The sequence below is a fragment of the Linepithema humile genome, chromosome 7 (assembly GCF_040581485.1).
Source record: "Linepithema humile isolate Giens D197 chromosome 7, Lhum_UNIL_v1.0, whole genome shotgun sequence".
Lineage (NCBI taxonomy): Eukaryota > Metazoa > Arthropoda > Insecta > Hymenoptera > Formicidae > Linepithema > Linepithema humile.
The window spans coordinates 15,733,639-15,748,074 of NC_090134.1; positions in this window are offsets into that span (position 1 = coordinate 15,733,639).

The following is a 14,436-nucleotide window of genomic DNA, read 5'->3' on the forward strand; positions in this document are numbered from 1 at the left end:
CGACACTCCGACGTCTCGCCCCCTCTTCGAGACCACGTCAACCCCTATACAAGTTATACGATTCGGGGCTGCTAGGGATAGAATGGTACAGCATCCGATAGGATTTACTGCCGCAGACATATTTCAGGTTCGATCCGACGGCTTGGGTCATCGCCGGACACGCGTGTTTTCTAATGCGTCTCGTGTTTGTCTCTTTTCGTCCTTTTAATCCAGTAATACAGAGATAGTAACAAAGACAGAGCTCATCTATTTATTTTCTAATGTCGAACAATGTTTCGATACTTTCACTTGTTTAATTAAAATATAGATATTTCGTATAATTGTGTCTTAAATTTGCATTGGCTTTGGAGATCCGCTAGTCGAACAATAATATGTACTTCACAATAGTTCGTCGAATACTCGCTCTTCCGGAAAGTCATCATGAAAGCAATTAAGTAATGTACCGTGGGGAGTCAAGTCCCACATGGATCGAACAAATGGAAAACATTCCAAGACAAACGACGATCAACAAGAAGCCTTGGAAATCTGGTTGATTAATAGCACATTATATAGAATGATGTTGAAGATTGTAAAGTGTGGAAAGTATAACAGACATTTGCCACTTTTCTAAACGCGATATTCCAAAAGATAGAAGCGATTATAGCGAACTTAGCATTGATAAAGACTAAATAATAACAAAATTTCGAATTTATTTAAATTCTGTATATTTTCAAGTTTAAACTAGAATATTTTAAGATACGCTGTTTTGTTATGTAGTCTTACTTGACGCGAGATTTTGATAACTGCGACGCAACAAATTAATACTCTTATCGCGCGAGACTGAATTTGATATATAGGCGACGTGAGAGCGCAGGTGTGAAACGAAAGAGAGGAGAAGCGAAGGAGAGAGCGCGATAGCGAAAAAGTAAGCGAGAAAGAAGGATCGAATCGGCTGGTAAATTAGACGACGATTGTCCGCGCTCTCCCGAGAACCAACGAAGGCTGCTAATCAGGAGTTTGTACTCGGCCCTCCTTGCCGAGGAACGAATTCCGTTCCTTCAGCAACACTCGAGCAAGATTTCGCCCTCCCTCCTCTATCGCGCATTCCGTCCCCCACACCCCGGACCTCTTTAACTCGTGAGGACTCGTGAAAGTCAGAACTGGCGCTAACACGAGTCCACTAACGGGCAATCAGATCGCCTCTGTTGGGACAACAAACTGCTCCGCCGCCCCTGCGAGCGGATGCCGGCGCTTGTATGGCTTATTTATCGAAGAAGTTTCCGGGGGTTAAACAGCAGTAAATCCTTCCCTTTCTTACACCGCCCGCCCACGTCCTTTCTCACGGGAAAAGGACACTGCGACTTAATTGTCCGAGCTGGATACCATGCCCTATTGATTGGATAACGATGATTTGTGAAGCTGCTGATCGGGAGATAGAGATCGAGTGACGAGAGAATGCTCGGTAAATCTCAAACAAATTCCAATTGTGCTCAAGAAGACGTACTTGGCGATTTTACACAAAGTTTTCTTCGAAAAATGCGTGCGTACAAGAGCGAGTCAAAAATTTTCCACAAAATTGTAAACATTTATCATAAAATGTCAAAAAATAGCTTACTTTTCTATATAATTATTATATTTTTCAATATATTTTCTCTAGCAATCCGATAGTTTTTCAATTGCTCCGCGCGCGCGCGCGCGCGCGCGAATAAAACCTTTTAGTTGTAAAATTTTTTAATTATATACACATATATCGCAATGTGTTTTAAATGCAACCTTACTAGAAAACCGTCTTATCACATCTTAACATAGCATAACTATATAATTTTCCAATCAAAAATTTTTTAGAAAAAATAATAAAATTGCAGAATTATTAAAAAAGACACGTTAAAGAACATAATAATTATGTAAGAAAAGATTTACCACTTAAATTTCTAGAAAATTTTTTTAATAACGACTTTGCGGAAAATTTTTTATTTACTTTCATATTTTTCACGAAATTTTTGTAAAATTCAAACAATATTATTTTATACGGCAAATGTTTACTCCAACAAATATCTTACTGCGTCGCTATTGAAGTTTCCAATCAAGCAGAGAATTAATGTTATATCTTTATAGAGAATGTTTATTGCGCGCGAAGAAATGGCTAAGTGTTCGCTGGTAAAAAAAGGAACCGGGAAAGGTGATCACGCGCGGCGAGAATAAAGGAGAGCAATGGGCTATGTGCGATTCTTTACGGATCTAATTGAGCGCGGAGATAACACGGCTGGTTCCCGCCAGGCAATAACATTTCCTTGCCTCCGCTCTCTTTAATGGCCGAGTTAATCGCTGCTGGTACCTTAACTATACTTAAGCATATCGCACATTCTATTCGCCATCGATTGTCTCGGGATCAAACCTTTGTCACATTCATTCTGTGTAAACGATAGTAATTTATCTAACATCAGGTTCTGCTTTACGGTTATTTTACGCAGACCAGTGATTAACTCAAATGTTAAGATTTCTTATCACTTATTGCAACCACATTATATTTTGACGTTCGAAAAAAAAATTAAAGTAAATTAAATTTTTGCACATTACTGTTTAATAAAATAAATTTCCAAGACGTATCAAAAATTCTGTTTCTGATTCGTAAATTAAGACATGTTAAGATTTCTTATTGTTTGTAATAATTATAAATCTTGTCAACAAAGTTTACTGCAATAAATGATCGAAAATCTTAAATCAAATGTCAACACACACACATTTTACTCTGATGTTAGAACGCCGTAGAAATCAGTATAATGCACCGAATGCGACAAACGGCATCATGAATACCGTCTGACTCACACGTTGCGAATTACTTATGTGACAGTGCACCGCAATTGCCGTGAATCATCAGTGTTTTTTTTCACCGTGGATCACCGAGGAGATTATATGTAAACGGACCGAATGGTGATTCGATGTTGATCAAGCGTCCCGAACACCCTCTCGCAAGCTCCTGAGAGAGTCGTTACCGTCGCGTATAAGTTCCCTCTTTCCGAATACACTGCAACTGCCGGGATGTCCAAGACGACACGACGTGTGCGCTCTACGGTTCATATATGGATTCTAGAAGACGCGCAACGAGCGACGTCAACAGTAACGTAATCGACTTGCACGCGATTTATGATCCTCGAAAACTATAAACGCGACGGATAAACGTTCGCCAACTATATGTGTCGTAAGGTAACTGAACATCCGGTATATTACTCTTATACGATATAAATGACACTGAAAAAAATCATCTCGCGAAGAAACTGCAAACCGAATTTTTAATACAGGAACCCCTAAAATATTTTATTTGTTTATATGTGCGTGCAAATATTGAGTGGTCATAATATTTTATTTCGCACATTAACGATCGCATTGTATTATAAATAGCTTGAATATATGTTTGGAGGTAAGAGATATCATAGGCATCCGGCATTAATAGCTGTGTTAATAGCCCGCATTAAGTGCGAAGCGACTTATCGCCGTCGTTGATAGACACTATACACGCGTGCGAGCGCGACGGTGTGTGCGAGGATCACCTACGGGACCTCGGAAGACACGTGAAGCTCGATCGCCGCTGGATATATAAGTATTCCCGAAGGCGAGGGGCAATTTGTCCCGGTCATTTGGCGAGTCCACGGGGACTCCCTGACTGTAATCCAATCACTAGCCACACTCTTTCTCTTTCCGCTTCCACCCTCCTCTCGCTACCTCTCGCTCTCTCCTTTCGCCCCCCTATGCTCGTCTTTGTCACCACCCTTCTGCTCCGGCAACTCCCCTATTCGGTCGTCATTGAGTCTCCTGCAATCTTGACCGAGTGACGACGACTGCTACGAACTGTGCAAGGATTCTACTTCTACAAGTGTGATCGCAAGCCACACGATTGTCGATATGAACGATCATAGACGTTGTACTACATGGTAAAATATTTTCCTCCTAAAATCATTAATTGACGCATTTCTAAAAGAAATTGTCCGTTCGATACATTCTGTATCTTTTACGTTTTACCTTAAAAAAGGCACGTTATTGATTTTTGAAGCCTCTTTTCGTTGTCATCGCGTTATCGATCGGTTTGTCTATCGCAAAGTTTGCATTGATGATTTTGTTTATTATCAATCATTGTTGTTATAGAGATGATTGCGTTTAACAGTTTGTATTTTGACAGCTTTATTTTAATAGCTGTTTGACTTGTTTAAACAGATACAATTAAATGGATACAAAAGGAAAGAACAGAAAAAAGGCGCGCGTGTATGTCCTCTAGTAATTAAAAAAAAAAAGTGAAATTATCTCTGTATAAAAAAATATCAATGAGTTTGAAAGTTAAACTAATGATTTATATTATCTGAAATATACTTAATTGTTTCTTTTCTGTGTGATAGTGTAATGAAGAATATTAAAGACAATCGCGCAAAGAAGATTTGATTTAAGGAAAAGCTAAAATAAAGAACAAAAAGGTAGCAAATATAGATTCAAACAAAATAGTAACGTAGAGAATAATCAATACTTCTGCACCTGGTATTGTGCGCGATATTCTTGCAAAAGATGTAATTTTCTACATTTTTAGAGATAAATCAAATATTATAATTTAAAAGAATCACACACAGTGCAGAATTAATAGTCATCACAAGACAACTCTCGCGTATCTCAATTATCCCGTTTATTTCGATATTATGACATAAGCGTTGCAATTCATATTCTCTATATGTTTTTCCGTGACTGAAACGTATATGAAGTCTGTAGTAAGATACGCGAATTTCCACCAAGATCGTGCCTGCAGGCGAATGCCATACGTGACGTCGATCTGCAGAGGGGCTGTGCTGCAAATTAGCCTTGTTGCGAAACGGCCCTTTATGCTGCCGCCTCACGTGTGCCTTTCTTTCCTCTGCCTTTAAACTGACCGATTCTGCCCCAACGTACGACGGTACGTGGCTTGACGTGCCATTTGCGCAGAATTTTGCCTGCTTCCCGTTAACATGCGAATATCTTTTTCCCCTTTATTCCGACCGCGAGAAACAGAAGGAAAATGTATTCCTCTCAGCCGAGGGTGGTTCGCGCCGCGTTCCGCATTCTCGCCTTTCTCACGTGCATCTCCTATCATGGCCCGCTTGGAATTCAATTTTGGATAATTTACATGTCATATTAAAAGTCGAAATAAAAGTTTAAAATTTAAATAAACAATTAAATATTTTTAAAATATTCAAAATCTTGTCTAAAAGATTAAAAGGTGTGATTGCAGAAAAACGATAAAAAGGCGAAGCGAAAAATGACTAAAACAGATGCGAAAAATATCGTTTATACTTAAAACCGTTTATTTATTTTAAACAATTGCTGCCCAATAACGATATGTTATTGCGACAAATAAGATTGCCCGGAATTTTTCGTCGTATTTCAAACGGAACAAAATGTTCCGTTCAATACTCTCATCTGTTAGGCAGTTCCGGTATATATAACCACGCGCGAATCCGGCCAAGCGATGCCGCAATTACCGTGCTGTGATTTAGGACTCACCCGTTATAGAACGCAGCATCCTTGATTTATGATGCCACACGTAAAATTAGTTCGAATTCGGTAATATAATAATTAGCGCACTGATCCTAACTGTAACAACGTAAAAAATTTTTTATCTAATTTTTAAACGTTGTGCGAAATATCAAGCAAATGTAATATAGTTTAATTTTGCGATAGATTAATTATAATTCATAGTTTTATATATTATATTAATCCAAGTTTGCCATTTTCTTTACGTTTTTTGGAATAAAAATTAACTTTTCTTTTTTGTAAGTATAAAAATACATTATTATTCTTGGTATTGCTAAGTCATATTAATTAATGTAATTTTAAACATCAACTAATAGTATTAACATAAATAAGAATTAATACCTAAAAATTTGGAAAGAATAAAAACTCAAATTACTTGACTTTAGGAACTTGTTTCATCTGAAACTAACATTATTACATTTGCTATTCTTTTTCAATAAAAACTTCAACTAAAAGAGACTTTGATTATCCCTATTCAAGTGAGTTTCTCAAAATTAAAATATCTTCATCGTGCTATAATAGTATAAAGTGACATTATTGTACTTTGTTGAAGGGAGATTGGTCTTTGTGAAGTTTGCGATTATATTTGTCTCGATTTTCTTATCCAACTTGTATCGTCGCAACTTCTGAAGAAGATTCGCCCGTCGCCTTTGCAGCTGGACACGATCAAACGTGGCAACGCGAGCGAGTTTTCAATCGCGTAATATATATCGAAATTAATTTCGAATCTATATAGGTAGGTATGGGAAGACGCAGCATGCTTCGTTGATCACGAATGCTGGTAAGATTGAGCCGATCGGACGGCGGAATGAGAAGCTCCTTAGACGGCTTTCCCGTTCGAGTCGAGTATATATAAACCACCCCCTCGAGATGTCCGCGCGCAAGGAACAGAGAAGGACGGGGGGGGGGAGAGGCGGGGTGGTCGAGTTTGGTAACGAGATTTGCTCGATGTCCACGAACGGTTTAAGCTGGGATCACGTTCGAACGTTTAACCCTCTTTCTCGTTTTCGTGCTGCTGGAGAACGCGCGTTTCCCATTCTCTCTCTCTCCCTCCCACCCTCTCTTTCTCTCCCACTTTTCGTTCCCCTTATTTTTTTTTCTATCCTCGCACTCGCCCTCCTATGCGTATCCCGCCACCCTACCCTATCCTACCACGCTACGATCGAGATAAAACGGATAGATCGCGCGTGCACCGAGAAAGAAGCTCGGCGTACCGGCAAAACGCTTTCGACCGCCCGCACGTATGATTTATTCCGGCGCGAAGCACCCACCAGAAATATCAGATACCCCTAATGAATTTCTGCGTTCACGTGTATGCGTATGTGAGTGCATGTACGTATACACGCGCTCGCGCGTAAGCACCGACGAGAAAGAAAATATATAGACACAGTAGGGCATGGCAAACGACCTGGCCAAAATATTCCTTCTCGAAGTGGCTTTAGCTCTATCCATGTTAATGAAAAACTGTGAGAGTGTAATATACAAAAGTATATTATTGCACTCTTGTCTCGCGAAATATTCCATGAAATTTCTCAACCAATTATATTCTGCAATATCCATCGTTGGATTAATTCAGTATGCATATTGTAATAAATATTTTTCGGATGCAGTAAAATTTAATTAATTAATATCATTTATACATATTTTAAATATCACAGTCGTTATTGTCTGTTTATTTTTAGCCTACTTTACTATCATATTAATAGAAAAGAAAGTCGGCGTTTATTTATTCTATATTTTAGTGTTTGTACTTTTCCACTATAATCTGTAGCAAATACTAACATATCTGTTTGTTATCATTTTCGCTTACGCTGTATGTAAATCGATACTGAAATGAGAACCTGCAGGCGGTGAGAATTTCCAGCGTCTATAAGATAAATGACACGTGGCCCGCATGCAATCGAGAACGAAGAATATTCAGCACGGAATTCGTAAGAAATTAGGCGTGAAATGTACCCGTGTGCCTCGAATATTTTTACCGCGATCAGAATCCAACCTCTCGTGTCAATCCGTGAACTTGAATAACCCATCGACGGGATTTAGTATTCACAAGGAGTTTTGCCTTGCCTTTGTGTCTGTCTTCTCTCTCATCTCTCATAGTTTATCCGCTTTATAACATGTAATTCTATTTATTAACATTAAACAATCAAAGTGTGGATAAATGTTTTAATAAAAAGATATGAAATTTCCACTATATTCTAAGACAATTCCGAAAACATTTTGATCAAATCTAGACAGTTTAAACTATTGAATTGTGTGATTTCGGACTTTTAAAATAAAACTGTCCATTTTCTGTCGAGTAAAGCGTAAGTTAATCAAGCCGTAAGTTAAATACTTATTTGTGAAAGTTATAATCAACTTCCGCCTTTATCATGATTTTTTCATGTTGCGTAAAAGCTTGCCCCTTAAAAAGAATAACATTATTTTTTGAAAAATACAAAATGTCTTATTGTATAATCTAATAACTTCATCTCAAATATAGCGTAAATAAAAAGAACCGAAACAAAATAAAAAATAAAAGTAATTTAACTGAACAAAGAAAAACTGTTCGAGAATGTCCAAAACGATAATGTTGAATAATGTGACAGGAGCTGAAGAAGATTTAAATAATCATATATATATCGAGCAGGGCAATAAATCCTGCGCGTCCATTCGGCCCTCCCAGCATCACCACCCTAACTACTGCCTTCTATAGGCAATGGGGGTGAATCAGTGATATATGTCTTCCCTATAACAGCCAGAATCAAAACACCGACCCCCCCTCTATAGCGATGTTTGTCCTTCGGCCACCGACTTCTGCAGCAGACAATCGACATCGACCGATATTATTGTATTAATTATGTGTAAGTTGCTATGCATAATACTGCAATAGTATCAGTTAAAGCAATCATACAGAAATGATTGTTACTTTCGAATTTTGTGTTACAAAATGTGTATATAAATATTCTATTTGCTTTTACAGAAATGTTCTGCATTTTGTCTCGATTATATCTCGGAGTAAATAAATTTAAAATTCAAAAACTTGCAAAACTGTAGGGAAAATATCTATAAACATAATAGAAAACTATATTTTTGTAATTGTTTCAGGTATATAATTTATATTCTTTACGTTGTCTCATCTTAGAATTTTATCGTAAAATTAAAATACTCGCGTTTTTTGCCAACTACAGAAAGTGTAAAGATACCATATCCGCATCTTGAGCATTTACACACGAAAAACAGTAAATAAACAACTTCCAGCAGCAACGCCTGGATTTTTTATGTAGATCAAATATAATACAGAATATGCATATGTATACGTACGTATAAAAATTTTACACTTTTTTAAAGAACTCTCGAAAATACGTAAAAACATCGCATAATAGTCATAAAATTACACAAAAGACTAAACATTACGTCAACATTTACACATGCGGCTAGATAAAGTGTTTTTACCTAGGTTCGGCAAATTTCATATCGTGTGGTGCGGCGTACGCAATCTCTAACGACTCGCAAAAAGCTCACGAAGATATGCGCGATATTATGCTCGTGAAATACTTGAGAAAAGGCGTTAAAGCTGCGGTGCACACGCGCGCGCGGGGTCACGCCGAACATTATTATAATTCCAGTGCCGTGCGCGTGCTGTATCTGGGCAAGGGTCGCGAGTCCTGGCGCAGAAGAGATTACGGCGGCGGCCGGACGCTGGCCACTCTTGACTGGTATTATAGATGTAATATCGTAAACAACGCCTCTCAGTTGGTGCGCGCCAGAGGCCGCGTTTATGTCCGCACAAGTCACGGCGCCTCGTCGACTCACCGCGGCGGCCAGCGGGTCGGCCAACGGAAACCCCGCAGCACCCTTCACTAGCGGACCCTTTACAAGCGTAACCGGTGTTTACTGTTGAATATTCATTCTTCGGTTGTGCATTTGCGGCACCGCCGCGCGCACCAGCAGAGAACACGGAGTGTCCACACATTATCCGATCTTATGCCGGATCGGGGCTGACCATACGCTTACCGCAACCCCTGGCCTTATTTTATATTGCAAATTGTTCTACGATATCGCGAATCACCCTGCGATAATCCGCGTGTGGAAGCGGCCAGCGCTTTACGCCTTATGTTATGGATAATGCTTGCACTTTATAGCGAATCAATAATATAATATAGAATTGAATTGTAATATATGTATTGAAGGCATTTATTCCACTTTTGTCAAACAAATAAATCTTGTTAATTCAATAACAATATTAATCAAATAACGTTATGCTCTTGCGTTTTAATTAATGCTACTGTTTTAGAGTTAACAAGATTCATTCAAAGGCTGCAACGTTATTTTTGTTTTTATACATATTTTGATACATTTATAGAGATATTTATATAATTTTTTAAGATACATTTAATGACATTTTTTTAACTTTTAAATACTTTTTTATTTTTTAATCGTTTTAATATTTGCGGAATTAAAAATAAGATGAGGTAAATTATTAAAAATAATTTCTTTTCACGATATTTTTTACTCACTATACTACTGATCGGGAAAAAGACAAATCTTCGACGAGATGATTAACTATTCGATTAACAATTCAACATGCGGAACGCGACTCAGAAGCTACCCGCTGTTTCCTATCTTCTCTCGCCGTAAAAATTCGGCGCCGCCGTATTATCGCGGGAACAATAAAATAGATCTGCCTGCTTAGTATCCAGCCGCGAGTTACGATTAAAAGATCGGCACCGGGGATCCGCCCAGGCCATGTCCCGAATTCTCAGTTCTTGGCAAGGCTTTCGTAAGATATGGGAACTCTGGAGGGACCCGACGAATCTAGCATCACTCGGGAGAAGTAACCGCCAGGATACGCCTCGATACCGAGCACGATACGATGACTCGAAAGTCCTCCTTGGGTTTACGCTTATCGTAAACATCGTCGCAGACAAATCTTTTCTAAGCTGATCGGAAGCGAATGTTTCTCTTCGCATTATACGATTCTGAGTGCGCATAGAAAAATCTTACGTGTATATATATAGCTTAATATCCTTGCAGTTTTATCGATTTTTTTTCAAATCATAATAGAATCTTGAAATAATGAACAAAAATAGTCTGATATTTTGTGATATTTTTGAAAAATAAGAGCTTCTTCCCTTGTTAAATACTATGGATGCCGAGAAGAAATTTTTATTCCGCGAGGAATGACTATGAATACTCGTAATGTGACTACGCGAGCCTCCTCAAGTATAATCTGTCGGCATGTGCACACTAGTTGCGCAATTCGATGAACGAAAGAAGGGAAACACATAGAAGGAAGGAGGGTAGTACATAGCGGGCATATAGGGGCTTGCGCGCTTGGGAGACTTTATGGGGGTCCCCGAGTATATTTCCTGATTGAGCGAACTAATCCACGCAAAGGAGGTTTTATCGTCGAGTATACGCAATCGAAGGGGTCCCGTCTACGCGGATGTCACATCGAGTGAGAACGCTCGATTAAGACGCATGCCGATGGAGCGCGTTTCTCTCAGAAGCCTCAAGATCTGTAATATTTCAAAGAACATCGACACCTATCCAGCTATCGGCACGATATCAATTTTACGTAAATATCGATGTTTGCTTCGACAAACACAAAAGTAAGATTAATATTTTCAAGCAGAGAATTCGTATCGTACTTTGTATGTAATTTGTTAGACTTAGAACTTGTACAGGGAGAATTTCTTACGCTACACTTTTTCAATAAGTATGAAATTTGAAAATGCTGATTTAATAGACACAAAATTCTTAAAATTGTGAAAAAGTTTCTCATTCGAAAAAATCAATTCGTTCAACGCGACATTGTGTGCAACAGTGAAATGATTAATATTACAATTTCAATTAATATTGACCGCAAAACATATATTGAAAATATTCCAATATTACACTCAAAAAAATGATCTTGCAATAATAGCTAAAATTTTCTAGGTGTAAAAAATTAACTAAAACAGATAAATGATTAGCAACTGTTGTGATATTGCATATGTAATTACTTAATCAGTTTAGATGACAGAGACAGAATATATATCTGTATTGTTTGTGAACTTTAAAAAGAAAGTTTCTCTAAAGCGCCTATCTATATAAGATCAATCACGTGTTAGATCAATGAATAACATTTAGCAATGGTACCTAAATTTTTCAGAAGCTATTGCTAGAACATTACTGCTATAAATTCTATATGTGACAAACAATGTTTTCACAGATACGAAAAATAGCGATACATTCTTGTTGCGATATCTAGAAATCTAACTACATCAGCGAAATATTTTTTTGAGTGTAGTGCGTCGTCTGTTACGCACGCAATTGGAAAGGCTCGTGCGCGACGTGCGCTGTGAAACGGATTTTTTCTCGGATGTACGATTCGGATTCGGTTTCGGGGATATTTTAAAGTCTGCGGGCTCAATGTGCCGCGAAATGCGTCATCCCCCCTCCACTCTCGTCGTAATACAGATGCCATATAGATGGGTACAAATCCCCGGGAAACTCTTCATATCTATAACCGCCTTTCTCTCTCGACTACCTATCTAAAACTACCCTGCGAGACGCGCGTCGGGGTAGTTTTAAACAATCCGCCGCTCAACCCCTGCTACGTGACTGAGTATATTGCCGTTCGAGGATATGGTCTTACGATATGAGAGATCTTTTGATTTCACTCGAGCCGGGCCACCCTCAAACATAGATGGATCCTTCGTGATTCAGGAGTGTCGCGGCACTGACAATGAGTTAAGTTCGGAATTATGCTAGAAACGGTCTTTCGCGCGATAGGAATCGAAGAAAGAGTAAAATTCGTTACGTATAAAACAAAAAGTATCTCGACTATTCTGGCTACGCTTGTGCAAGCACGACGCGCAACTAAACACATTGTTCACGGAGGACAATTGTCATTTAAGCGACAATGACAGGCCCGTCACGTTCTAATGAGCGTACACTCTGACGTGCTACTGCTTCAAGTCAATCCGATAGCAGTTAACGAATTGTTGGTGGGAGAAGGGCGAATAGGAAGGGTTTGCGGTTAGCGCGGAGGGGTTGACAGGGGAACGCATAATACATTGTTACCCCATCCACCAGATTCACCCCTTTCATGAGCAGTAATTTTCCCTACACGAAGCCGACATTGGGGTGAACTATCTCATAATTAAAATTACCCTACTGGTGATCGGCTCTGAATATACTTGACTTTGTTGCGTTTATCTATTTACGTTTTCTTTTCTTTTAATGCTAAAATATCCTCTATTCTACAAGAAAAGAAAAAATAACTGAAACAAGATCAACTATTTGATGTTTAATCGCTGCCAAAAGTATTTCATTTCTCTTTTCTCTGCTAATGTAATATTCTAATTAGAATAACATCGATCATAAATGACATCTACTGTAATATAGTGTGATTATCATAGTTTTCACCTCTAGTGATACATCAAAGCTATCTCACGTTAATTTTTATCCGCGCCATTTTAAAATGTTTTAAAATTTCATATTGCACTAATATTTCTGCTGCTTGAACGCAATATTAAAATATCTTTAAATAACAAAATTCTAATTGATAATAATAAAATTAGTATACATTCATATTAAAGCCTATTTTAAACGATATAGTATCTATATTTGATTGTGATTTAGTAAACAAAATGTGGCACGAATGCGCGACCTACATTTGATCCAGTTTCTTGCGAAACCGGGAACTTCCAAAATGATCTCGAATTCCTTTCATGATCCGGCCACTTATCCCCGGCACCCATTTGAAATGCAGTCACACAGTCGCGAGAACACTCGACTCGCCACCGAATGGATATTAGAGGACGAAATAGCCCGATACGAATGTACACTTGACAAGAGGCTACGAGTAGCAGGACTCCGCGGCTGGTCGGCCGGAAGCGACTCTCCGCTAGCGTGGATATTAAACTTTGAAGATGTTCGCTTGTCGACTTGTCGCCCGCGTCTCGTGCCTTGCGCCTGACTCAGCAAGTGTCATTAATAACTTCGAGAAGGCAGATAAAGTGCTAAACACTCTCACGCGGACTCTCGCCGTGTGCTTGGGCACACGTCATTACCCTGGCTAACCGGAGATCCGATAAAGACTCGCTCTGATACATCATCTAAGACCTTGTCGACCGTGAGTCGTTTTCAGACATTGTATATAGAGCAAAAGTTAGTTTATATTATCAAATAAAATTATGTCACAGAGGCGGAAGATCTTTAATCTTCAACTAGAGCAGGGAGGACAGTTTTATACTTGAGATATTTTTAAATAACATCTACCGATTATTTTTCAACTAATACTTTTTCAACACTAAATAAGTACATATCTGATAAATATTCTTCTAGCTATTTATTAAGATTTGTTAAAATTTTCTGAAATTAAATCTTTTAAATCAAGGCCAACTTTAATCCCATATATTTTTTAAATTATATAATAAATGGTTTTTGAAGAACAGAAAAGTTTATAAATCAAAAGCGCAGGATGTCGGAACGCAAAAAATATTTCGTTCTTTATTTTGTTTTAATTCGTAATATCTTTTACACCTCGATATCCGTGCTTTTGATTCATAGTCTTTTTTTGTTGATTTTTTGAAATAATTATTTTCAGAGACAATCAAATCAAAAAAGATTAAACTAAGATATCCTGTATGTAATGAAAAAAAAAGTGGCAATTACTTCTAGAAAAACACTGGTACATAAAACACATGTATTATGCCTACATTTGTGTATAATGACATTTAGCAAGCTCGATACATTGTCCCTTGAATGTATAGCAAACGCGCTAATATTCATTAATATTCATCGACGGCAGACAAGTATTTTGTGTCCGCGAAATGTAAACGAAGCTTTACAATTCGAGGCATAATCACAAATGGCACGAGAATCCGTAATGTACATTAGTTGGGCTTTGACAACCTCACTGCTTAATAATTAATTGCA